The 26059-nt window shown below is 39.6% G+C and overlaps 10 non-coding genes across 10 annotated transcripts; 7 read left to right on the top strand and 3 right to left on the bottom strand.

Annotated features, from left to right (window-relative positions):
• Window positions 1–2618: 2618 nt before the first annotated feature.
• Window positions 2619–2690, top strand: TRNAW-CCA (transfer RNA tryptophan (anticodon CCA)). The gene has a single exon. It is a non-coding gene; the product is annotated as a tRNA-Trp (tRNA).
• Window positions 2691–3782: 1092 nt separating this feature from the next.
• TRNAM-CAU (transfer RNA methionine (anticodon CAU)) lies at window positions 3783–3854 on the top strand. The gene has a single exon. It is a non-coding gene; the product is annotated as a tRNA-Met (tRNA).
• A 3314-nt stretch (window positions 3855–7168) lies between these two features.
• Window positions 7169–7241, bottom strand: TRNAR-ACG (transfer RNA arginine (anticodon ACG)). The gene has a single exon. It is a non-coding gene; the product is annotated as a tRNA-Arg (tRNA).
• A 363-nt stretch (window positions 7242–7604) lies between these two features.
• Window positions 7605–7686, bottom strand: TRNAS-AGA (transfer RNA serine (anticodon AGA)). The gene has a single exon. It is a non-coding gene; the product is annotated as a tRNA-Ser (tRNA).
• Window positions 7687–10538: 2852 nt separating this feature from the next.
• Window positions 10539–10611, bottom strand: TRNAR-UCG (transfer RNA arginine (anticodon UCG)). Its single transcript has one exon. It is a non-coding gene; the product is annotated as a tRNA-Arg (tRNA).
• A 1307-nt stretch (window positions 10612–11918) lies between these two features.
• TRNAW-CCA (transfer RNA tryptophan (anticodon CCA)) lies at window positions 11919–11990 on the top strand. Its single transcript has one exon. It is a non-coding gene; the product is annotated as a tRNA-Trp (tRNA).
• An 8364-nt stretch (window positions 11991–20354) lies between these two features.
• TRNAG-GCC (transfer RNA glycine (anticodon GCC)) lies at window positions 20355–20425 on the top strand. Its single transcript has one exon. It is a non-coding gene; the product is annotated as a tRNA-Gly (tRNA).
• A 388-nt stretch (window positions 20426–20813) lies between these two features.
• TRNAM-CAU (transfer RNA methionine (anticodon CAU)) lies at window positions 20814–20885 on the top strand. The gene has a single exon. It is a non-coding gene; the product is annotated as a tRNA-Met (tRNA).
• Window positions 20886–21417: 532 nt separating this feature from the next.
• On the top strand, window positions 21418–21499 carry TRNAS-UGA (transfer RNA serine (anticodon UGA)). Its single transcript has one exon. It is a non-coding gene; the product is annotated as a tRNA-Ser (tRNA).
• Window positions 21500–22690: 1191 nt separating this feature from the next.
• Window positions 22691–22762, top strand: TRNAQ-UUG (transfer RNA glutamine (anticodon UUG)). The gene has a single exon. It is a non-coding gene; the product is annotated as a tRNA-Gln (tRNA).
• Window positions 22763–26059: the final 3297 nt, after the last annotated feature.

The raw sequence follows: 26059 nt of genomic DNA, 5'->3' as shown, positions 1-26059 counted from the left end.
CTACACAGATTTCAACAGTGTGTTTTGGGGCCGAGCCCGTGGCGCACTCGGGAGAGTGCGGCGCTGGGAGCGCGGCGACGCTCCCGCTGCGGGTTCGGATCCTATATAGGAATGGCCGTCACGAAAAAGACCAAACAAACAAACAAACAAACAAACAAAAACCCCAGTGTGTCTTGTCATAATGGGTAAGGAGATCTCAGTGATGAGATGTATGACAGGAACAAAGACATTTGGGAGACCCAGACGAGCGGAGTCTGTCAGCAGGTGGTTCAAGATGGATGATGGTGAGCAAGAGGTAGTTGGTGGGAGGGGGCTTAGGAAAGCCAAACAGCCTATTCCTGGAGTTTCTTTGCTTAGATCTTCAGGACTGGGTCCAGGTTTCTGGAATAGGTACCAGGTAGAGACAGGAACATGGACTCAAAGACATAGCTACCAGAAGTGGTCAAAATCAGCAATAACTGTGATGTGGTGCTAGGACTCAGGATTTGGGGGACCTGAAGGCTCTTGCTGGAGCCTCAGATTGGAATAGTGTAAATAGCAAAACTGCAGGGCTTAGGATCATGGGTAGTAAAAGGCTACATAGGCTTTGAAATAAGACAAAGAGTGAGAGAAGCAACTTCAACCTCAAGGTGCTCCAGACACTTGTTACTGAGACTCTTACCCAATTTAGAAAATTTTATCCAGACTCATTTCTATATTAGAAAAAGTTAATTATAAACAGCCAGACAGAAATCAGCTGTGCTGTGAATTACCATTAAATACTAACCAAAACAAGTGAATAAAGAAACTTCTATGAGTTAGAAGTGTTTCACTGAGTTTTTAATTCCAGGCCTATTTGAGTGATGTTAATTTCCAGGTTCCTATTGCAGCCCTATGTTGTCAATGGTCTGTCTGATTTTAGCTGCAACCTGGGATGATGGACATTTTTACTAATTTTTTTTTGTTTTCCTTATTAGAGAAAAAGATTAACTCTAACATCTGAAAGGAGCAAATTCATTTAATTCTGTTTTGTTTTATTGGCGGTGGGGGTCTGAACCCTTGGCCTTGGTGTTATCAGCATCCCACTCTACCGAGTGAGTTAACTGGCTAACCCATTCAATTCTGTTTGATAACACCAAACTCTAAATCTATGGAAGAAACTAACAATTGATAAATGTAAGTTTTACCACAGTTTCTGTTGAATGAGGCTGGTGATGTGAGCAAATGCATTTAAGAATATCACCAAACCTTGACAATTGTGGAGCAGCTGGAAGAAAACTAAATAAAATAATTTCACCAAACTTCATAATGATAGCAATTATAGTAAGATTTGTTGAGAGCTCAATCTGTGCCAGGCATATATAAATTCTTTTAGAGCACGTTACATAAATACGAGGGTACTTTAAAAATTTCATGGAAAGATTCGTATTATCTTTGAATTCATGAACGTTTTGAAGTACCCTCGTAAACTCACAGCAATCCTGAGGATCTGCTGCTCCTTCCTTTCTATAAACGTCTGCAGATCCTCTTAAACCCTTGCTCGTTTATTTTCTGAATGCCGGTTCATCCACCGCCCAATGCCTCCGACTCCCGACACACCGTCCACCCAGACCCCCTAATCTCTTTCCACAACGCTGCAGGATGATTAACAAGCGAATACCTGCATATAACCTACAAAAGCCACTCCGCTATCTACAGGGTCAAACACCAACTCCTTCAATTGAGTATTTATGGTCCTTCATAATTCCCAGAAGGAACCCTGGGCTCTGGACCCATTTTTTATTACGAAAGGGAAAGCTTAATTTTCAGAGATTGTTTTACAGCAGTGGGTCACTTTTCAGAATATCTTTTCCTAGGAGTTTAAAGCGTCCCCTCCAGTATTTGGGGAGACGGTCTATGCGTAGATTTCAGGTCCCCCCCCCCCAAACCCCGCTGTCATTCAAAACTAAGACCGCTTGTTTCCTAGACAGGCGTTTTAACCAGCCGAAGCACAGTGTCAGAGTAACCCAGTCGCTCCCGAAGACAGATTTCTTGCTCTTTTGGGGCCAGTTTCAGGTCCGGTGATCTGATTCTGTCTGGGTGTGAGATCAGGCCCGTATTGTCAGCTGAGGGTGCAGGAGACGCCGCCATCTCGCAGAAGGGATGCCGCACAGATTAAACGCGCCAGCCTCCACGTGAATTCATCTCACTGAAACACTAATTAGGATCGATAATCAACTCTGCAAATGCGTTCAAAACGCACCCTGGTCAGCATCTCTTATTGGAGAGGAGGTGGGGAAGGAAGGACTCTCATCGTTTACTTCCAGCTACCTCCACTACACACGATTCCACTCCGAAAAGACCGACCGTAAACAGAATATATAAAAACAAAAACAACAAACTCTTAAAATGTCTATTTTTGGAATATATGGAGAAAAGTAGATAAGAAAAAAATGGAATATGAATGGGAAGAGGCGAAAATAGAAGCAATTTGGGTGCAGAGAAAATCAGTGATTGGGTGGACAGCGTTTTGATCCAGAAGAAGGCAGCCAGGCATTGTTTTGCAGCCACAATAATGGTCCCCGCGTGGCCTTCTCTGCATACGGAAAATTAATTCCATAGATCAGGTTAATAAGTTAATAAAAATGCTTTTCGCGGGAGGCCTCGTGGCGCAACGGTAGCGCGTCTGACTCCAGATCAGAAGGTTGCGTGTTCAAATCACGTCGGGGTCAGTGGCTTTTAACTCCCCGGCGTGGGAGGGCTGGTCGCTAGTCATCTTTGTCTTTTTTCCTTCTCCCAGGTTTGGATCCTCAATTATTATAGGCTCCTCAAAATTCTCTTTTATTTATTTAATAGGCAGGTATGCACAGGAATATGTTGTTGTATTTGGGCGGCTTATTTCTGGGACCGTGAACACATTTGCGCTCTTATTGCAAAATTTGTGAATTTCACTCTTCGCCGGTTCATCTCTATTCTTAACCCTCCTGGCCTTCTGTTCCAAGATCATGTCTGTGCTGGCGGCTCTCTCTCCATCTCCGCTCACTCTCCAACGTTCAGCTGCGTAGACGGTCTTCACAGCCATCAAGTCTGGTTTTAGTGGGTGACCATCTAAACTCACCTACTTCACACCCGGGCCAGTTTTTCCACGCTAGAGGGGTTACATAGCATATTCTTGGATCTTTGGGATTCCAGGAGTCAGTTCGTTTCCAGAGGCAGAAAACCTGCACACAGTAAGTTTGCCAAATCGAAACTATGGGTAGTGAACTATTGAGACAGAGAAAGTTAGTCCTTTAGGCTAGAGGTTCCCTGAACCCCCTAAAACTCTTATGTAAAAAAAGTGCATGAATTTGCCGGGTTTTTCCCTCAACAGATTATAAATTGGCACAGTACAGCATAAAAGAAAGGAAAAGTACGTTTATTTCTTTGGAAGGGTTTCTATTATTTTGTATAACTTACAGTGACTTTACTTCTTTTTTTTTTTTTTTTAAAGCCAGTCAAATTTAGCAGTAGGTACAATGACTTTAAAACATGATATTTAGGATATCAGTAGACATTTAGTTATAGATGTACTGTACACGTTCACACGATACACAGTGACATGTTATATCTAATCATGCATTTTTGCACCGAAGTGTATGCAAAATAACTTTTTCCTATTTCTTATTAACCCTTTTTGCGGTAGTTAGTCTAAGCCCATGGCTATTGTATTATAAACGATAGGTTACTACTATGGAAGAAAAAGAGTGAACATACAATTCTATGATTTGAAAAACTGGCAAAGCAGAGAAAAGCTGAATATTAGCTATGACGCAGCTGGCATGCACAGCAGAGTGGCGCAGCGGAAGCGTGCTGGGCCCATAACCCAGAGGTCGATGGATCGAAACCATCCTCTGCTAGAATTTCCGGGTTCCGTTTTTTTTTTTCTTTTCGAGATAGATCTGCGCCAGTGTTAGGATGGAACTGACACAATTGCCATCGAGACCTGTGAGGAACTTATTTTGACTCGCACTTCTCTCAGAGCTTGCATATCTGTATGTAATACATTGCTATCCAAAACTAGACTCAATAAAAATAACAAAGTAACAAAAGCTTTTGTATGATTGAGCACTTACGTGGGGCCAAACGCTTTCCAAGTTCTAAATCATTTAGTCTTTGCAATTCTACAGAGTAAATACTTGTTATTACTTTCACTGTACAAATGAGACTCCTCAGGTTTTCTAGAGGTTAAATACCTTGTCCAAGGTCATGCAGTTAGTAAACAGCAAAGCAATGCAGTAATACTCTAAACCTCTCTGCACGATTATAAGCACTGTTTCCAGCAAATTCAGAATTAATTTTCTATTTGGAGACTAGAGATAAACACGAATTATTATAATCACATTGAGGTGGACCCACACTCACTGCCATCTTAATGACCAAAGCGTGCATTCCTTTATTCCCTTGTTAATTTCCCAATTTTCTTTACTCTGTTTCACTAATTATTCATTTATTTAAACAAAAAGTAGTTTGATTGCCAGTCACTGTGTTGTCTTAAGACTACAGAAACAAAACAAAATAAATACCAAAAAAGCAGTCCCTGTCGTCATGTTGCTCACATTTAAGTGGGGAAACATGCAATAAACAAGCTGTGAAAAAAATAAGACAGGAAAGGAGGATAAAGTGTCTTTGTGTGTGGGTCGTGCGCACGTGTGTGTTCTAATGGGGTGGGGCTGCATGTTTTAATAGATCAGGGAAGGGCTCACCGAGAAGACATTTGAGCAAAGACTTCAAGGAGACTGAACCACAATATCATCTGGGGGATGATGGTTGCAGGTAGAGAGTATAGCAAATGCAAAGGGTCTGAGAAAAGAACATCCATGTCTTGCTCCAGGAATAGCAAAAAGCCCCTGGTCCGAAGCTGAGTGAACAAGTAGTAAAAGGTAATATCAGAAAGGTTTCTGGGGCCAGATTTCTGAGACATTAAAACCATACATTGTTAACATGCCATGGAGAACTGTTCTCATTTTAGCCCTGAAATTTAAATAGATTAAAAAAAAAAATCCAGTGGTTCTCTGTGAGGTTCATGTTTATGAGGTTCTTAATTTGTTCTCTGAGAAAATTGGTTTTCTATTGGTTAATGAATTGTTACAATTGCAGGGCAACTGCTTTCCAAGTTCAAATACTTTTTAAAGAAAGAAAAAAAGAGGCAACCTGCTTGATTCAGAAGGTTCCCCTCTGCCAAAAAAGAAAGAAAAGAAAAGAAAAGAAAAAGAAGATTCCCCTCAGCCAGACTACATGAAAGTCTTTCCTTCCTTTCTCTTTCGTTCTTTAAATTAAAAAGGCCCCCATTAAGACATCTTATGAATTTGGGAGGGTAATGTGAAACTTTCTGAGTCATAGCCATACTCTTAGCAATTAGACCACTATAAATGAAAATACAAGCATCCTTGAAAAGGATTCGTATTTCTAAAAGTCATCTGTTCCAATCAGAAAGATAGTATTAGAGTACTTAAAAGAGTTCATGGAAAGAGTCATATTATCTTTAAATTCTATTTTTCCACGAACTTTTTTGAAGTATTCTCATATATTTGATGGCTAGTATTAATGTAGAATATGTGTTACAGGTCGAATTGTGTCCCCCAAAATTTATAAGCTAAAATCCTACCCCCTAGTACTTCAGGATGTGACTGTATTTGAAGATAGGTCATTTAAAGAATCGATTAAGTTAAAATGAGGCTGTTAAGGTGGGCCCAAATTCAATCTGACTAGTGTGCTTATAAGAAAAGAAAATTTGTATACACAGAGAGAAACCAGGAATTCATGTGCACGGAGGAAAGATCATGTGTGGGCACAGCAAACTAAGGAGAGAGGCCTAAAGAGAAACCAAACCTGCAGAAAAGAACCTAGAAATTTCCAGAGAGAGAGAGACAAAGAAAAACAAAAACAAAAAAACCCCACAAAAAAAACAGGTTACTTATGGCTTCAGACTTCTCAGCAGTAACACTGGATTCCAGAAAAAAAAAATGATTTCTAGTTTAAAATTCTATACCATGCCTAATTATCAACCAAATGAGCTGATAGAGTCCAAACCTTTTTCAGACATGGAAGATCTCGAAGTATTTACCTCATGCATGCTTTCTCAACAAGCAATTGGAGGACACACTATACTAAAACAGAGAGCAAATCAAGAAAAAGAGAAAAACATAGGATACAGAAAATACTGATTCACAGTAGGAGAGAAAAACTGGGAATCCCTGGGACGATGCTCAAAAGAGATTTACAGGAGCAAACGAACACCAGGTGAAGAGGTAAGCTTTCCAAATTTGAGCAGTTCTAAGGCTGTGGGAGGCACTTTTTAAGAAAGATGAAATGTACAGACTCTGCAATGTATTTGAATTTCTGGAGATTGTTTAGACAACTGTTGAAAAGTTTGGGGTTAAACTGGTGATAAATGCATAGAAGACCAAGCAATAAAAACAAAAACATTAAAAAAAAAAAAAAAAAAAAGACAATTATTAATGTCAGGGGAAATAAAAGTGAGGAAGGGAAAACAGCATTTTATTTCTTAGCTTACCTGTTGAATTGTTTTTACAAAGTCACCATATTTTAAGCTACAAATATTGATCTATCACAAATGCTATAATAATATCAGAGGAATGGCGATATAGGAAGTGTGCACTGTGTGGCCGGGCCCGAGTGTGTGAGAAGGAACGTTGAACCACTTACTCATCTTCTACAAAGTCAACAGAAGAACCATATAAGCATATTATTGACAGGCATGTAGGTAAATACAGGGGAGGAAATGCTGGACGACTAGGAGAAGAAAAGAGACTTGGTTTTTGTTACAAATCCTGTGAAATATTTGATTCCTTAAATTACATATATGTGGAAAGCATAGAAAAGAACCTAAAAATGTTTGCTGTCTAGAAATCTTCACTTTGTTAAACTCTCAGTTGTAACTCTCACAGAATGATGCATTTAAAAAGTTTTCCCTCTGTTAAAATTTTATCAACTAATGTGAGGGTTGATCAATTCTGAAAACTCCAATTTGGCGATTTAATTTAAAAACATGTATGTTAAAGAAGAGTAGTAAACTAAGGCTCGACTTTATATTATAAATATTTTTGTGAAAGTGATACAGTGATATTTCAAACAAAATTTTTTTTAATTAAAATTAATTTGGGAGAGAGGAATTTGTGAAACCCCTATCTGATAAAAGAGCCACCAAGCCCGAGCCAGCCAGGAGTCGAACCTGGAATCTTCTGATCCGTAGTCAGACGCGTTATCCATTGCGCCACTGGCCCACCTGCAGGTAGCTTATGCGTTACACCTATAGAAAAAGGAAGTGGTGATATTACTGAGCCACTCTAGAGATGACTGAAAACTTTATTTCGAGTTATTCTCTCCTGGTCATCGGGACTTTGAACGCCCAAAACCCTCAGAACTAGGACAAAACATAGACCTAGTGGTTCTTCTCACTTGGTGCACACGTGAACGATGAATTCTCCCTGGGCAATGGGAAATCAATTTTGATGCAGCTTGTAAAAAATATTAGAGGAAGTTGAATTTAGACAATGCGAACCCATCTTCACATAATGTGAGATAACTGAAAGTTTATAACAGATCTATGGGTCAGAGAACACTCTCAAGATATAAAAGCCCCCTTTCGTAGTCGGCAGGATTCGAACCTGCGCGGGGAAACCCCAATGGATTTCTAGTCCATCGCCTTGACCACTCGGCCACAACTACAGATAGCCTGCAAGTCCTTACATGTTACTATATATCACACACCATGTTACTATATATCACACACCCTACACTACCTCTTTACTAGGGATTTAGTAATCCCTGGGTTCGTGTCTTATCAATGAAAACTGGAGAGAAGTTAACCAACTTCAATTCCAGGCACATACATGGTAAACTGAATGGAATACTCTTAGTCTTTTTAAGAAAGCAAACCAGCAATATATTTTAATAACCTCAAAGATTCTCATAGTTTTTGCCTAATAAAAAATTTATCCTCAAAAAATAATCCGACAAAGATATTCCTTGAAAATCCCCTGTCTTCAAACACTCAGATGTGTGACTGCAATATATTAAGAGCTAAACAAATGTCAGCTGCTGTTGTAACTACCATTTTAAAATTCAAGAATCTGGATTTACCAAAATGTTCTACAGGGAAGCCTATCTCCTGTATCTTCATAAAGTTCAAAATATTTTAATCAGAAGAAATAACATCTCTGAATGAAATTGAAAATATTTCTGAGAGTCAAATGCTCTTCATTCTATGGGGCCTTCTCTCACAAGGGGAAGAGCAATTGTATCTGATATTCTGTGGATAATAGTCTGAAAATACATACAAAGACCACCTCCAAAGCGAGAACAGAACCCCAGTATCTCTTTTGAGCACAATCATGTGCCAAGCACTTTACTAGATGCTGCTTATTCAATGGTGAGCAAGAAAAAAATGGCTGCTATTCTCAGGGATTTCTAGAGTAAACCAATACAAAAGTGAAGAAGTACAACTGAGTACAAGTGAGAGGTGTGGTGTGCCATAGTAGCCCATATGCGAGGTGCTAGATCCCAGCCACAAAGGAGATTAACTCATTAAACTCCATGAAGAAAGGATCCAGTTCTACCTTCTTTACTTCTGAATTCTCCATGGGTGCCCAATAAATATTTGTGGAAGTCGTCACATTTAAACTCGGATCTGAAGAATCTGTAGGATCGAGTCAAAACAGGGTTTGGGGTTAGTGCTCTAGACCTAAACCTCATGAAAAATGGGAGGAACTGAAGAAAGTTCTGTCTAGTTGAAACATCGCTTTTTGGAGCAGTACTGGGAGGGGCAGCAATGACTCATGACACTGGAGATGTAGCTGGGGGCAGATTATGCAGGTAAGGCTATGCCAGCACTAATCGAGACTGCAAATCTAATTGAGACCTTTCTCTCCTTTAATGTCCTTAAGATAAGACTACAGGGAAGATCACAAATGACATAGGAGGCCTTCATCTTCGGCATCTGTCCAGACTTTTCAGCTCCCTTTCTCTCCTATCTGCCAAGGGAGCCTGGGACTCCTGAGAAGAGAAAGGATCTGCCCTTCCTCACATGGTGCTGGTTTCTTCACCGTGACTCTCTGCCTTGTCTGCTTGGAGCCCTGTGCTCATCCTCCAGGGCCTGTGTTTAAGTAGCACAGCCTCTGCCAAGCCTTTTTTAAAAATTCCAATTTTTATTATAAAAAATTGCAAACTTATAAGGAATTTAAAAGAATTAGAGAATTATCTGTCCACCCACCATCCAGATTCAGCGATTAACATTTTGTCATATTAGTCTTATCTACCTTTTTCTGCTGAATTGAATGAAATTCATTTGCAGAAGTTATGACATATCATACCTAAATACATAAACATGTATCACCAAAACATGCATCTTATATAACCACAATACTATTATCACAACTAAAAAATTTAACAATTTTAAAAAATATCTAATATCCAGTCCTTATTTAAGCATCTTTAATATATCTTTTAGAGTCCCTTTTTCTAACCAAGCCTATTGTCTTGTAGAATGTCCCACATTCTGTATTTGTCTGACTGTTTCCTCATGGCATCTTTTCATTTATTCTTATTCCCTTTAAACAAAAAGGTAAGTCTAAATAATTGATTAGATCCCTTTGATTGAGCTGAGTGATTAGATTCAGGTTAAACATTTTTGGCCAGACACTGTACTTTACACAGTAGTAACTTTACATCAGAAGGCACTTGTCAGGATATCCCACTATAGTGAAGATAAAGTGGTGCCCCCAGGGTTCTTTCTTTTTCCCTTTGCAATTGGCAAGTAATCTTGGAGTGGCACTTTGACTCTATGCACATATGTTGTTTCCCAATAACTTTGTCTAATAGTTTTAACATCGTTAACATTCTTTGCCTGGGTCTATTATTTTTCTGAGTGTTGCAGATGGTGATTCTTCTACATTTATTAGAAGGTACTTTTGTCAGACTTGACCACTTTCCTGCCTTCCTTCATGCCCGTCTTTCCAAGGAGTTTTCACAGCCTCTTCATATTACCTCTGTTATGACAATCTTGGAACTCAGGTAGGTTGGCGCTAAATTGTAAAAGGCTCTGTGGTGCTTGCACTAGATCGTCGAGTGGATAGGGAAGAACTTGAGAGACGTTATGCGGCCAGTAAAGTCTATAAAAGGTTCTCATACTCGAGTGTGCAAAGGAATCATTTGGAGAGTTGGTTAAAACCTAGAATCCTAGGCCCCACCCACGGAGATTGTAATTTAGTACGTTAAGGGTGGCTCGGACGGGGAAAGGAGGATTGCCGCGAAAGTTTCCATTTCTAAGAAGCTCCCAGGGGTTGAGAATGAATGGACTGTATGGTGTACTGTGGAGAGGCAGAGACACGTGGGGGCTGAATAAGAAGTACAAAGCAAAGGCAAGGAGTGTGGAGGGAAAAAAAATACATAGAGGGTAAAGCTATTAAGCTAAAGTGAAAAGGAATAGGTTTCTAGTCACAGGCCTTAAGGCACACACACACACTCCTTTAAAGGAACGAGATGACCACCCATCAGTCCGGGGTAGCTAAAGCAACAGCAAGCAACCACGAAGGGATTCGAACCCTTAATCTTCTGACCCGAAGTCAGACGCCTTATCCATTAGGCCACGTGGTCCTACACTGCAATGACTGGAAACTGGTTGAGAGGAAATAATTTGCTCTTTCGCCAGCTGCACTATAGTAAAAGTATTATAAATAAGGAATTTCCCTCCCTAAAAAATCTTACAAGAGATGCCTCGGAAGAAATCAGTCCGTTCAATGCCCTGATCTCGAACGTCTAGTCTCCAGAACTGTGAAAAAATAAGTTGCTGTTGTTTAAGTCATCCAGTCACCGTATTTGTTATGGTAGTCCTAGCAAACTAATACACGGCTTCTCTTCCATCCTAGAAGACTGGAAGTTTCTTTTCTTTCTTTCTTTCTTTTTTTATTTAGAGTTACTCCTTTTATTTTATTTTTATTGAAACATAATCGATTATACATATTTGTGGGGTACAGAGTTGACTATCAATACTTGTGTACAGTATGTGATAATCAAATCAAGATAATTAGCATATTTGGAAGTTTATTTTCTTGAGAGAGCAAAATATTGCGTCCTCTAGGCTGGAGCAGTGATTCTCAAACTTTTCCCTGCATCACAATCACCTGGACGGCTGGTTAAAGCACAGACTGCCAGGCCCCAGCTCCAGTTTCTGATTCAGGAGACCTGCGGTGTGGCCTATAATTTGCTTTTCTAAATTATCTGCTGCTGCTGATCCAGGGAGCATTTTTTGAGAATCACTGGGCTGGAGGAAGATGACCCACAGGGCTAGTAGAAAATGGTAAGAGCCCAATAAATGTTAGCAGCTTGTTTGGGGGTTATTGTGAACTGAGTGGCTCTTGTATACAATAGGGACCAGAAGGCCCACGGATCTTGAAAAGTGAGGGTTTGGGGAACAGATGGTACTTATGCTAGGCTTTTGAGGCTCGCCAGGTTGAAGGTGGGGCGGGTGTGCGGATTGGATTGAGTGAGGTAAGAAGTAGGCCGGGTACCGCAGGGCAATGCGAGGCTGGAAGTCTGTTCTGGAACAGGGAGAAGTCTAGTGCATTTATAAGAAAAGTAGTAGTGCAAATTTCGTTGCAGCTCTTATTCCTCTTTCACTGAGGATCTAAACCCAATACATACATGATTTTTCTCCAAACAGAAAAATTTTGATAAATGGAAAGATTGAACGTGACAAACAACTGAGTTTTCTCACATGGACAGTTTGGATCTAATATTTAAGCTGGTCAATTTTAATATTTAATCTGGTCAATCCCCTAGTTCTTTCAACAAAGTCACAGTGAAGCTGTTAAGAGTGGAGAGAGAAGAATAATCAAACCGAATAATAAAATCTCTGAGAGAAAGTGAACGGAATGATACAGGACCCTTCATCCATTTTGCGTGACCTCGTGGCGCAACGGCAGCGCATCTGACTCCAGGTCAGAAGGTTGCGTGTTCAAGTCATGTCGAGGTCATCTGTAGTTGTGTTTTGGGCGGGGAAGAGGAGAAACGAAAGGAAAGAGGACTTTATTTACTCTGAGGTGTGTTGTTGACTTAACCCTGCGAAATGAACTTGTCACTCTGAAAGCTTTTGCCCTTAGCTGCTGTTGGGATTCTAAAATGCAGAATGAATTCTCTTCATGGAGAATGCATCCTTTGCCACCTTCTTTAAAGGGACATGTAATTAAAACGCTCTCCTCTGGCATCAGATACCGCATAGCCTCCTGTCTCCTTTCTTCTCTGATCCCTTCTTTTCGCATCCTTTAGCTGTAGAAGACCCATCCCTCTACGTTAAGTCCAAAAATGTTGATTTTTTTTCCCCAGGATCATCCTCTGCCCTCTTTACCTGCCGATCTTCCTTTGCTTATGTGCCTACAACACTTGGTGCTTTCGCAGCTTCATTCCCACCCTCGCGCCGGTGAGCCGGGAACCTGGAGCCATACTGGACGCAGCCCGCTCTTCACTTCTCAGTCGAGCAGCTAGTGCTGCTGAGTTTTACCTCCTCGTTCTATCCCAGCTGCCAGCCGCGCTCCACTACCACTACGGTCTCTTTCCTTCTATCTTTTATCTCTTGCTGGGGATATTGACATGAACCTCTTAACTCGTCTTCCCAAATCTTCTCTTGCTCAGTTAAATGCTTGTTTTTTAAAAAAATTAATATTTTTTAATTGAAAAATCATAGTTTTGTACATGTACGGGGTACAATGTGATGTTTTGATAATATTACGTTTGCTTTTTAAGTGCAAATCATATCTTGACATTTTCCTGCTGAAAACAAAAACAAAACAACCAGCTATGCTTATTAGCTCTCTCTGCACATCGACGTTCTTTCAGTCCCTCAAATGCATTTTGCTTCTTTCCACCTCAGAGCCTTTGTCCCTGTTGTTTCCTCTGTAAGGAATTTCTCCGTCCTTCACTGCATGATTCAAACACTCATGTTGGAGTGGTCAACCAAAACGAAAATGCCAGTTTCCTCAAAGGAGCCTTTCTTTGATCTCTAGACAGTGCCCTCCAATTGTATGTTCCCGGAGATTAATTTCTTGGACACTAATCACCTACATTTTCCCAAATCGTCTTTACTCCTGTAATGTGTTGTCTGTGACTCATGCTGTTGTACTCATATGTGTGCTCCGTGAGGGCTGGGACCCGTCTGTGTACGTTATTGTTGCACTTCTAGTGCCTAGCAAAGTGTCTGGTACACAGAAGGCACTCAGTTTTTGAGGAACTAGGGAAGGACAGGGCATATTTTAGATTTTACTATGGCTTTGCTAAACACCTTCATAAAGGTAGCAGAACGGTGGTTGCATGCTGGCCTGCTGACTCAGGGAACAATGAGTGGAAACGATCTTTTATCATAAGTCCCCTTCTTTCTTTATTCTTTCTCATAAAAGGAACCTATGCAATGAAAGCTTAAGGCTAGTTACTTCACAAAGAATGCACTGAATTACAGTATTTTTATGTTACTTAGATAATATGTTTATGGTGTTCCTTGGTCCCGTCTTTTGCCTTATAATAAAGTGAGAAAGAAAAACTTTTCTTTCAAAACAGATAGATGGGATAGTTGTCGTTTAAAAAAAAAATCAAGCAGGCATTTTTGACTTTACTGTATTTTAAAAGGTGTATAGTTCTCTGTCAAATTGTGTACTGGTATTGTACAGTAATTATTTTCTTTGCCTTACTCCAGACCTCACCGTCTCCAATTGTATTAATCTGCTAGGGTTGCCATAGACTCTGTGGCTTTAGCAACAGAAATTTACTTTCTCACAGTTCGGGAAGCTGGAGGTCTGAGATCAAGGTGTCAGTTGGGTTGGTTTCTTTTAAGGTCTCTCTCCTTGGCTTGCAAATGGCTGTACTTCTCCTTCTGTCTTTAAGTGGTTTTTCTCTGTGTGAGAAATCTCCTCTTTGTATAAGGACACCATTCATATTGGGTTAAAGCCCACCCATAGACCTCGTTTTACCTTATCACCTCTTTAAAGTCCTTATCTCCAAATACAGTCACATTCTGACGTACTGAAGGTTAGGGCTTCAGCATATGAATTTGCACAATTCAGCTCATAACAGCAACTAAATTGGGAACTGCTCCAGGGATAAGATGGGACAACATTTATGTAGTGCCTGTTATATATTAGGCATGGTGCTAGTTTCTCTGCAAGTTTTATATAATTCCTTTGGTTTTCAGGTAACAAAACTGAAGCTTGCCATAAATAATTGCTCAAGTTCATGTTCTAATTAAGGAACAAACCAAACAGGAACTTATGTATTTCAGACACCAGTTCATGTGGATATGGTAGCTATTAAAGGATAAATAAACTAAAATCATGACTTTCATACAAATATAAAATGAACATGTGTTTTACTTATCTTGATAATTAATGATTGATCCTGTAAAATATTACAACCAATTCAAAGGAAAATTAACAACACACACACACACACACACACACACACACACACACACACACACAAGCAATCAGGAATGCTGAATGAATTTCTAAATAGAAGCAAGACTGATCTATATCCACAGGACAAAAATCATTTACGTTCCCTCTGACACAATTCATTTGCATTTCTCTGGACAAGAATCATTTGCACAACTACACATTTTCTACTGCTTATAGAGTTGTAAAATAGCTCCAAGACAATGAAGGGTACAGGTCTCTAAAGAATGAAGTAACCCAGAAATGTGCACTACACTAGACACATGGTCATCCTTTTTTTTGGGGGGGGGGGTACATTTCAGAGTCTTTCACAATTTTTAACAACAACAAAAATAAGAATAAAAAAATAGGGGAAAAAAACCCCACAGACTTTTTCACAAATTTTCCTATTAAACAAAATACAATTATTATTTGTTAATTAAAACTAAAACTAAACAAACAAACAAACAAAAAAAAAAAAAAAAAAAAAAAAGAAGCCAGACACTAGTTAAATTGGTAAGGGCAGATTTTCATTAGTAATATATTATTGCAGTAAGAAAAAGAGTCCTGTGTGAACTCAACTCAACTTCAATTTGGGCAGAGGTGGCTGGGCATTTTAAATGGAGAATGAGGAAATAGGGAGATGGGTGAGTTGGGCTCAGCAGAGTCAGAGAAGTAAAAAATTAGAAAAATTGGAAAGTGGTTCATGAGAAACCCATCTGGGTTTGCTAACTGATGCTTATAAAAGTTAGGCTCCTATCCTCCTACAGAGTGGATGACAGGGGTCCTATCTTCAGGTATTGTTCGGAACAAAAAATAAATTCTTTTGGCAGCCTTGAAGTTTTCTCAGGCAAGTACTTTAAGCTGGACTAGGATCATCCTAGGGATGTGGTTTTGAGCTTTTAGAAACTCTGTCAGTGTCTTGTTTAAGTCTTTTAAGTCAAGGTTGAGGTCTAGTCGGGAAGAGAGTTCAGAGGAGCCTGGCTAGAGTTTGGTCAAGGAGAGAATCTTTGTTATATGATATAGCAAAGACAGGATTATTCAGAATCGTAGAGGTGCAACAACAATAATCAACCCAGAACACTAACAGGAGAGAATTAGTTAAATAAATGTATTTATTATAGAGCAAAGTGTTATATAGCCCTTGAAATATACAAAAGATATATTAAGAAATTATTTACTATGTACCCCATATGGCTAATGGTTATACCACCATACTGACAGTAGTTATCTCTGAGTATGGGACTAGGCATTATTTTAATTTGTTTGCTTTTTGCTGACTTGTATTTTTAAAATATTTCATTAAAAGTTTTTCTTTGAAAAACAGGAAAATACAAATTATTTTTTAAAAAAATTACTGAGCTCCATAGAAAGATGACTCATCATAGGGTTTCTGCTCTGGAGAAAATAGCAGTCCAGTGGAGAAAACAGAATAAACTCATCATTAGGATAAATTATGAGGTTTACAAGAATAAGTCTATATTGACCCAGAGATATAGTACAGAGATATGAGAATGATGGCCTTTGACTATGTGAGTGCCAAGAGTGCAGAGTGTGAGATTTAGGGATGAATTCAGAGAATGTGGACACCAAAGCAGGACTTTGGACTATAAATGAGAGTTACCTATGATGAAAGAAAGGGGTGGGAGGGCAGAGAAAAGAATCTACCTATGCATACAGTCTAGGTAAGTACAGTGCTGTTTGTTTGTTTTTGTATATATGACAAAAAGCTTAGATTTCTCTGCATCAGGAAAGATGCAATAGATAGGTCAACTGTAATTGTTGGAGTTTTTGCAACATGATACGGAATAATATAGGAATCACCTTTTAAAACTAGCCTTGGGCAATTGATCAGCCTTTCTCATAACCTGGCTGAAATATCCCTCAAGATCACCTACTTCTTTTCCCTCTGATGGTGTTAAAGAAAAATTGCACTGGACACTTTTTTAAAGCAGCAAGACATTTTATTTGAGCTACTGCAGTAGGGGAGAGAGACTTTAGAACAGAACTGAACTCAATTCCAAACAATAGCAAGAACAGCTGGGGATTTGTAGTCAATGGGCAGGGGGTCAATGGATGGAAAATTACTAAGAGGAGCTTGATTAGATATCAAGGGTGGAAAAATTCTCAATAAACTGGCTCAGCAGGATTCTTGCTAGAATTGAGCTAGGCTGACCAAGGTTGAGGCCTAGTGGGGAAGAGGGCTGAGTGAAGCCTGACTAAAGTTTGGCCACTAGGGAGGTCCTTGCTAATGGTATGCCACCAGGATCTCTTCTCATTACTAAGTCACTTCTAGGGAACTTCGTGACCAGGATCAAGGTGACCTAAACTATGGCTACAAGGATTCCAGTTTTGAAAAGTTATGCATTCCCCTCCAAATTAATAAATTGTATTCTGGTTTAAGACATCAGGCTCCTGTGAGTCCTATTAGTGAAAATCAGTCCTTAAGGCCTAATTCCCTTCAGGTGATAAATTCACTGAATTTGCTCTACCAATATATCTGAGGTCCAAACCCTAGAACAGAAGACCACAACAAGGCAATAATAATCATGTCTGGTAGGTTGAATGACTTCCAGAATTCCATTTTTGTTCTATCTCAAATATGGATTTCCCAATTTTAGATTTTCTGCATCTATACTCTTCTGTCTTCATAAATTTATCTTAAAGCAGAGCATTTGGGTCTCATTCCCCACCCCGTCCCCAGTGTGTCTTCTAGTCAGAATGTCTGACAGTGATATATTATAACCATATTTATTGATTCCAGCATTTGATAAGGAAAAGTTACATTCTGTCTCTGTTTCAGTGTAGAAGCCAATATGTCATTTCTATAAAATGCCAACCCAAAGCTTCTTTAATTAACAAAATACAGAGTACTGGAAAGTAAGCTTTATTTCCAGTAGATGTTTTAGACATTGGGTATTTTAAAATTTATTGTAAGACAACTAAAATATTATCTAGCCAAGTTTTTCCCTAGAGTTTAATTTTTTAAAGTAATTATTTTAAAGTTTTTCTTAGAAAACAAAACATATATTATGGGAGCTTATTTTGAATGTGAGAATTGAAAATATCCCAACAGTTTACTTTCTCTATTAATATGATTTTACTATTCCACTATTTTCATAAACATAACTACGATTCCTTGCCCAGGAAGCTAAAATTTGCAAAAACTTTTTGTCTATTCCAGACACTCTATTGTTTATTTCAGGAATTTTTTGAAAGACCTATCAGCTTCTCAACAGAAGGCAAGGAATGAAAGTTGAGCACTTTACATGCAGTACTCTTTCAGCCCTTGTAGGGGTTTTAAAATATGTCCAGAAATAGGCTTCCTTCAAGAGATGGAGCCTAATTTTCTTCTCCTGAAGTGTGGGCTGGACTTAGTGACTTGCTTCAAGTGAATAAAATAATGTGGAAGTGACAGTGTCTAAGTCTAAGTCTAAGTACTAAGTCTCAAGAGGCTGAAGCTTCTGCCTTGCTTTCTCTCATGGATCACTTGATCTAGTGGATGTCAGCTGCCATGTCAGGATACTCACTCACAGAGAAGCCCATGTGGTGAATAAACTGAGGTTTCCATCCAACGGCCAAGTGAGCTTGGAAGAGAATTCTTTGGCCCCGGGTAAGTCTTCAGATGACTGCAGCTCCTGTCAACATCTTGTTTGCAACCTCATGACAGACCCCCACCCAGGTAAGCTACTCCTGAACTCCTGACCCACGGAGACTGTTAGGGTAAATGTTTGTTGTTTTAAGCCACTAAGTTTTAGGGCAATTTGCTACACAGCAATAGAAGACAAATACAACATTTCACTTTAACATTCTTTCCTGGCTGTGTCTACCAATGCTAAAATATATCATGATCCTTACTCAATTTTAAACTCTAGATTTTGAGAGATCATCAAAATCTAGATCTCAAGAATCTCAGCAAATAGCTCAACTTTGCCCTTTTGCTCTGAGACACTACTAATACCCTTGAGTTAGTGCCCTATGTAGTGGATTGAATTATGTCCCCTCATAACTATTGAAGCTTAATTGCGTCTCCCAAGTTTTATTTATTAGAAACTTGGTTCCCACTGTGAATGTTAAGAGGGTGGGAAATCCTGCTATGGTAATTGACAGGTGGAGCTTTGAAGAGGTGACTAGATTGTAGGACTGTGCAGTAGTGAACAGATTAAAAATGGTGGTCAGGGGCGTGGTTCTGAGGGCTTTAAAAGAACAGGAGAGTCTCTCTCTCTCTCTCTCTCTCTCTCTCTCTCTACTCTCTCTGCTTCCACCATCTTGCAATGTGAGACCCCTGGGTCACTGTTGCCACCACCAGATGGACTTTGGATTTCCTAGCCTGAGAAACTGTAAACAATAAATTTTGTTTTCTTTATAAATCATCCAGTCTCAGGTATTCTGTTATAGCAACACAAAACGGACTAATACACCCTATAAACTCAGCTTTGTTCTTTCAATGGTGTTTTAGGTGATATTTTAGGGAGACAGGTTTGACAAATGGTAAATAAGATCTGAGGAAGAAGAATGCATGTTATAAAGATTATTTTTACACCACACATGAAGAATATACTTTAGGTATTTGTTCTAAAATTTCTACACTATGACATCAATCCAATACAACTAACACAAGAACTTACTACATGCATTATACTGAAAATTCCTGTTTATAATAGAAATAAAGTAAAATATCTGACTTCTAGTGTTTCATTAAAAAGTTGCATTAAGTAATTATTGGTAGCTAATTTTTATCTGGTGCTTTTATACTATTTTTCAAGCAGCTTTAATAGGCACAGTTTTAATTTACCTTTATAGCCCCTTGAGGATTGTAGGTCAACTACTCAAAGGTCTGTTTACATATGAGTAAATAAATGCTAACAAATTATGTAACTTGACCATGTTTTTATATATCACTCATACCCTTGAGTTCTGTATTATTCTGTTGTAAGGATTTGGAGAAACCTAAATTCTTTTAAGAAAAATAGCAGTAGATTCTTAATTTGCTATTGCAACTTCCTGCCTTTCCTCCCCTTCAAAGCATTCCTGTTCATAGCTACCAAATAAACCCTCCCATAATGTGGCACTGCAACTTCTCTATTTTGAAGAAAAGGTGAAAAGATAAACATAAGGATACTAAAGTGGGACAGAGGCATGTGAGAAACCTCCTGGCTTTCACATGTTTTATTATCCAGGCCATCAGAATCCATTACCTTCCTGAAACTCAAACTCAAGACTTATTTTAGTTTTCATTCATTGTTCATTAACGGTATTCCATGTGTTTTTTTTTTCTTTCTCTAAACCAACTGAAAAGTCCTCAAAAATAGGGACCATATCTCCCACTTAGTTTCAGGCACTGCTTTGGCTTTTGAGTCCAAAGCGCCACAGCGACCTCAGCAACTGGTGGTCATCTTCTCCAGGGGCCGGTAATGGGGATGTGTGTATGGAATAGGATTCAGCAGAAACCGTACTTTATCATTCCCTCTTCCAGTGACAATACCCTCCTTGCCAACCTTGTGTCTGCACAATAGAATGACAACAGAATATCTTTTTTTTTCTAAAATGAGGGTAACTTGGTGTTTCGGAGTTGAAAGAACACTTCGATCTAGTGCATTAATCAAATTGGCTTACACTCTAAATGAGAGATTTTCGGGATTTGTTTTCATTTAAGATTTAAACTGGGGGAGGGATGGAGAAAGACACTTTTATATGTTGGGTATTTATAGGTGTTTTTCACCTTAAAAAGTCGTCAAGGGTCAAAGACATTTAGCTTCCTTCTAGCTTACAGGTTTTCTCAGAATATTTAGATATAGCTTTTTCTTTAATTGGATTTTAGAAAATCTTAGGGGAAAAAACAAATGTTTTCATTATTTTACTAATAATCTAGGGACGATATAAACATGGTTACAAGAAGACAAAACAACCCTTGGGCATCAAGCATTGGTGGTTCAGTGGTAGAATTCTCGCCTGCCACGCGGGAGGCCCGGGTTCGATTCCCGGCCAATGCAGTGTTTATCTTTTCAACAATGAAGATGTACCTTCGATAGAAGCCACAAATAAATGTTTACCGTGGCTTTGTGTAGATATCCAAGGATGGCTGAGAAAAGCCAGCCGTTCTGCAGCTTCAGGTTTAAAAATTATGCCAATTAGCATGCGTTTGCTTTTCCAATAACCTGAAATGTAATTCCGTCTGAGCTCGAGTGAATTCCGACCTCAAGTTATTGGAGTTTTCCGGTGGAGAATTCTAAATCGTTGGTATTTGGAAGTGGAGTGCAGTTACACAGGGATCATCAATGTACTTTTTCGTTTTTGAGGTAGCCGCCAAAATGCAATCAGAATTAGAAAGGCCGCCAACGATAGCTTCTAATAAAGTATTGGAAGAGGCTTTCAGAGGTAAGCAGAGTGGCGCAGCGGAAGCGTGCTGGGCCCATAACCCAGAGGTCGATGGATCGAAACCATCCTCTGCTACGGGGAACAGTTTTTTTTCTCAAAAAATAAAATATAGGACTGACTTACAAAAAAGAGATAGGACTTAAAGGTATAACTTTATCCAAAAAAGAATTGGATGAGGTGTATCACTCATCCTCTTTCAAAGATTTGTGGACCAGAAATGGCTGTGTAAGAGTCCCCACTATAATTTGTTAGAGTACCCAGTTTCCAATCTTCAGTAATGGTAAATCATAATTACGTCTGGCGAGTCGGTCATTCAGTTTCCCAGATTTGGAGACCACTACCCGTGTTAGGGGTTGGCATGTGTCCACGCTGAGGTCTTTAGTGCCTCGTACGTCAGAGAAGTATTGTAATTTGCGATAACTCCTCTTATCAGCATCTCAAACTTCAAAATCTTGATCTTTAAAAAAATAAAAAATCTTGATCTTTTTACTATGATGACGGGCACTCCGTATCTGTTGCGTCGTTGAATAAACAGGTTTAAAGAATATTTTTAACAGGAAAGATATTATTCCTCATGGGAATATATCCAGAGCACGAAGATAAGTATGTAGTCGTGGCCGAGTGGTTAAGGCGATGGACTTGAAATCCATTGGGATCCTCCCGCGCAGGTTCGAATCCTGCCGACTACGAAGAAGTATTTTCTTTGCAGGTACAAACCTGGTATACCATCTGTGCAGTGACACAACAATACGGAATAGGTTGTATTCTTTGGTTGTTATTATCTTTCCCCCTTAAATCTGGAAACAAGTAGTTGTAGTCTTTCCATGTAAGAAGACGTAGAGAAAAATTCTTGAAAAGGTTTTTTGGGAAACTGCCTGAAAACATTCGGAATTTCTGAGACTAATAAAGATGCTGGGAAAACGCACAGGCTGTTTTGCTTTTGAATTTTCTTTAATTGTTGCTTCCCTATCCTAAATCCAACTCATGTCTGACTTCTGAAATCTAGTTCATGTCTGTCTTCTGAAACCTCGCCTGCCTTTAACTTCTTCCGCTTGATGTTACGAGAATTTGGGTACATTGAGTGCATCACTATACTACTCGTGAGCATACTGATATTTTTGAATCAGTATCTTAAACGAAAAATTCCAGTCATTCTTGCCTTCTATAGCCTCCTGTAATACCACTTTCAGAGACTAGCATTGCAGAGAGGAAATAATAGAGAATTTTCAAAACTGTTTTCAGATGCCGGTTAAATATTATTATTATTATTATTTTTAAACCTGTTTTGTTCTCAAACTCTCTTAAGTCTAACACATCCACAAACTGTAAAATAAATATAACAAAAATTATTATTACACGAGCAATCGATCCATTAAGAAATGTAGATGAGCCAAATAAAAAAAATACTAAAAGAAATATTTAAATAGGTAAAAGCTCTCTTTTTATCCCCGAAATTACCAGTAAATCCCCTACATTTTAACTTAATTATCAGAACATTCCCTACACATTTAACTTTTTTTTCTTCTTGCCGTTTCCATATGGACAAATGTCCTAAGAGATTTCTAAATGTTGACCCTTTCCTCTATAAACCTGTAGGTCGACAAACGATCATGGCCTGGTTTAAGAATTCAGTATAACGCACACAGTTCTGATTGTGCAAGGCAAGCCCGTAATCTTTTCTCCGTGAACAGGTTAGAACAATTCCAAACAAAGGAAAGTTCTGTCTGGCTTTCCGCCGGCTGGAGCAATTTTGTTGCTTTCTTAGAATCCGGGAACATGTACCTGTTTTGCTAGTCCAAGAAAGAAAACATTCCGATCAAGCTAATTCGACGTACTATAAACACGCTGTCAGTAATTTGCTGGGGGAGCTTACAACTGTCGGCCCCATGGTGTAATGGTTAGCACTCTGGACTTTGAATCCAGCGATCCGAGTTCAAATCTCGGTGGGACCTATCACCGTTTTAGAGCCTCTACCTCATCTCTGAAATTGCTACTGCGCCCTGAAGAGCGGACAGACACCTGAGCACTTGCTCCCCCAAGCTCCCCAGTTAGCAACAAAACGCTTCCCTGCCGAACAGCGTTTCCTACTTTTTCGCCTGTCCTCTTTTGCCCCTCCTCTTTTGTTGGACGCCGGAGTTTCCCAGATCCTGGTAAATTAGACTGTCTTCCGGATGCTTAAGGATAGATCTTTCACATCTTAGACCTCAGTTCTTTCTTTTTTTGAAGAGTGCCTGATGGGTTTGGGTTCCTTCAGTTTCTAACAGAAGCGTGGTCCTGAAAAGTTCGTATTGCTCGTGAGTCTTTTAGACCCTCTGCTATTTGTGATACAGCAGATATTCTATTCATATTTCTTAAAGATTACAGTACACAAAATACTGAACAGAATGACATGCTCTGCAAGGCGTATGTACGTAGTTCTTAGGAAAGCGTACCTGCGGGTGGCCCTGTGGTGTAATGGTTAGCAATCTGGGCTTTGAATCTAGTGATTCGAGTTCAAATCTCGATGGGGCTTGTTTTGTCTCTAGTGACAGTTTTAGCTCCAGTGACCTGTCATCCGTCCTTTATTCAAACCGGCAGTACATCCCACCCCAATCTGTGGATGCAACTTCCCGCCTGAGCTTCTTCTCCCCAGAAGCATCTTGCAACTCCTATTACTTTCATTTCTGGCCTCTGGGCAGTATTCAGTTTGTTATCACCTTCGTGTTCTTGTAGATAGAATCTTCACTTTTTCTTTTGACACATACTTTTGCCTGGGTTTACAAAGTCAGACAGGCAGGGTGTGCTCAGGGTGCTTACCGATTCATGTGTCAGAGGCCCCTGCAACAAATCTTTTCTTGTTTGGAACCCTCTTAAAATGTATCAGCCCGAAATAAGAATTGCAGTAGCAAGCTCATCATGTAAGGATCGCATTGTATAATGGTTAGCACGCCCAGGAACTTGTTTGTTTTGGCGACTCCGCTGGGACCATGCACAAAATCTCTGTGACCTCAGCAACATCTCGGTGATTTTTCCTCTGTGAATCTTGTAAATCATTAGCCAGCCTTGGAGGTGTTCACACCGGGCTGCAAGCGCTGCCATTTACTTCCTCCAAATCAGCATGTTTCCCCTGGCCTGGAGAAAATTGTCTCTAACTACCTCCCTCTAGAATTCTAGCCTTATGCACCCTTTCAGTTGATGTCCCTTCTTATCTTTTTGCCCAGAGTTCCTCAGATTCTAGTAAATTAGAATCTTGGCCCCCCAGAATTAAGAGTTTATGTTTTACAGTCCCCAATCCCAGTTCCTTCCTCTCCTGGAACCTATTTAAAGTGTTCCATCAGCTTCTAAGCACTAAAAGTGTCCTAAAAAAGTTTGAACGGCACAGCGGTGCAGTTCTATACATCCTAGACCTGCTACTGTCTATACCCAGTACAACTTCTCAAGTGAATGAGTTGCCCACAGTATTTGCAGGATTACGTAGTCTGTTAGAAGAAGTACACATCCATCAGTCTTTCAGTAGAGATCCACCTTCAAGGGCCTCATGATGTAATGGCTAGCACCTTGACTTCAAATCTCTGGGCCTGTCTCAGTTTTAGTGATCTTGCCCTAGAGTTTACTCTAACCAGGAGTACACTCTGGCATGTATAGACGCTCTCTTTGACTTGCACTTCCTCTCCCCTGGAGAAATATCCAGCTCCCTACTCTTTCCTGTGGCTACTGAGAGTTGCCCTCTCCCTTTCACCATCATGTTCCCCTAGAATCTCTCCTTTTGATGCCTGCTTTTGCTTTGCTGGTGCCCCAAATCAGTCAGCTCTCTGTAAGTTAATTATGTGCTGGGGCGATTAAGGGTTCATGTGCCAGAGGCCCCACCTGTGACTCTCTCCTTCTCCAGAGCTCACTCCAAATGCTCTGTAGGCTAACTCTGAACAGACATGAACATGTGAAAACCACGGAGTGAGACCTTAGCCATCACAGTCACCTGTAAGCCTTCATTGTCTCCATATATGAGGATTTCTATTAGTGTTCATATCCCAAAACATTTTAAAGATCACCTGACCAGATACAGTAATATACAAGTTTTTCCTTGAAGGTTACTTATACATAGGTCCCATGACATAACGGTTAACACTCTGGACTCTAAATATGGCAATCCCAGCTATCAATAGGACCCTAAATTCCTTCTGTTGACTCTGTAATCACATTTCAAAACAATCTTCCAGTGTTCTCAATGATGACAAGAGAAGAGCCCCATGAGTTCCTCTAGCCTCTAAAAATTGTTGCAGAAAAACCCCTGTAAACTTCCTCCTGCCTATTTAACCCCAGTGATGATAGCATGTTAGTATTAGTTTCCTATCACTGCCGTAACAATTACCACAAATTTAGTGGCCTAAAATGACATGAATTAGTTTTCTTTCAGTTCTGGAGATCAGAAATCTAATATCAAAGTGTCAGCAGAGCGACATACCTTCTGGAGACTTCAGGGGAAAATTCATTTCCTTGCTTTTTCCAGCGTCTAGTGTCCCCTTCCTTGTATCACCTCTTGCTTCTGTAATCACATTTCCTACTATTCTTTCTGATTCTCTTGCATCTGTTTTATAAGGACCTTTGTGATTACATTGGGTCCACATGGATAATCCAGGATAACCTCCCCATCTCATAATCCTCAATGTAATCTTATCTGCAAAGCCCCCTTTACCACACAAGGTGATTTATCCACAGGTTCCAAAGATTGGATGTGAACCTGTGTTTGGTGCCATTAGTCAGCCTACCACAACCTCCATTAATAAATTGGAGGTATCTATTAATGTTCTTTAGATTTAATCTATCTGTCATGGCTTTTTAGAGAGATAATGTACAGATCTGGATCGAGCTTATACACGTCTTTCAATAGAGAGACTTTTAAGTAAGGGCTCCATGGTGTAATGATTAGCATCTGAACTCAGATCTGGCAATCTTACAGTATCTTGTACGGTATCTTCTCAACCGTATTCCCTTTTAACCATAGGATTTATTGCTCTCTGGGCCATCAGGCCTTCCTGAGTGTATTAGTTATCTATTGTTGTATAAAAAATTGCCACAAAAGTGGCAATTTAACAGACATTATGTTTCACAGTTTATGAGGGTCAGGAATGCGGGCACAGCTTAGCTGGGTTCTCTACTTCAGGGTCTGTCATAGTCTGCATTAGAGTTGTTGGCTGGGCTGTAGTCATCTACAATTGGAAGGCTCAATTGGGAAAGGATCCACTTCCAAACTCACATGGTCATTGGCAGGA

Source organism: Cynocephalus volans, chromosome 5 (genome assembly GCF_027409185.1).
Source record: "Cynocephalus volans isolate mCynVol1 chromosome 5, mCynVol1.pri, whole genome shotgun sequence".
NCBI lineage: Eukaryota > Metazoa > Chordata > Mammalia > Dermoptera > Cynocephalidae > Cynocephalus > Cynocephalus volans.
Note: the sequence above shows the minus strand (reverse complement) of the source record. Positions and strands in the feature narration are given on the sequence as shown.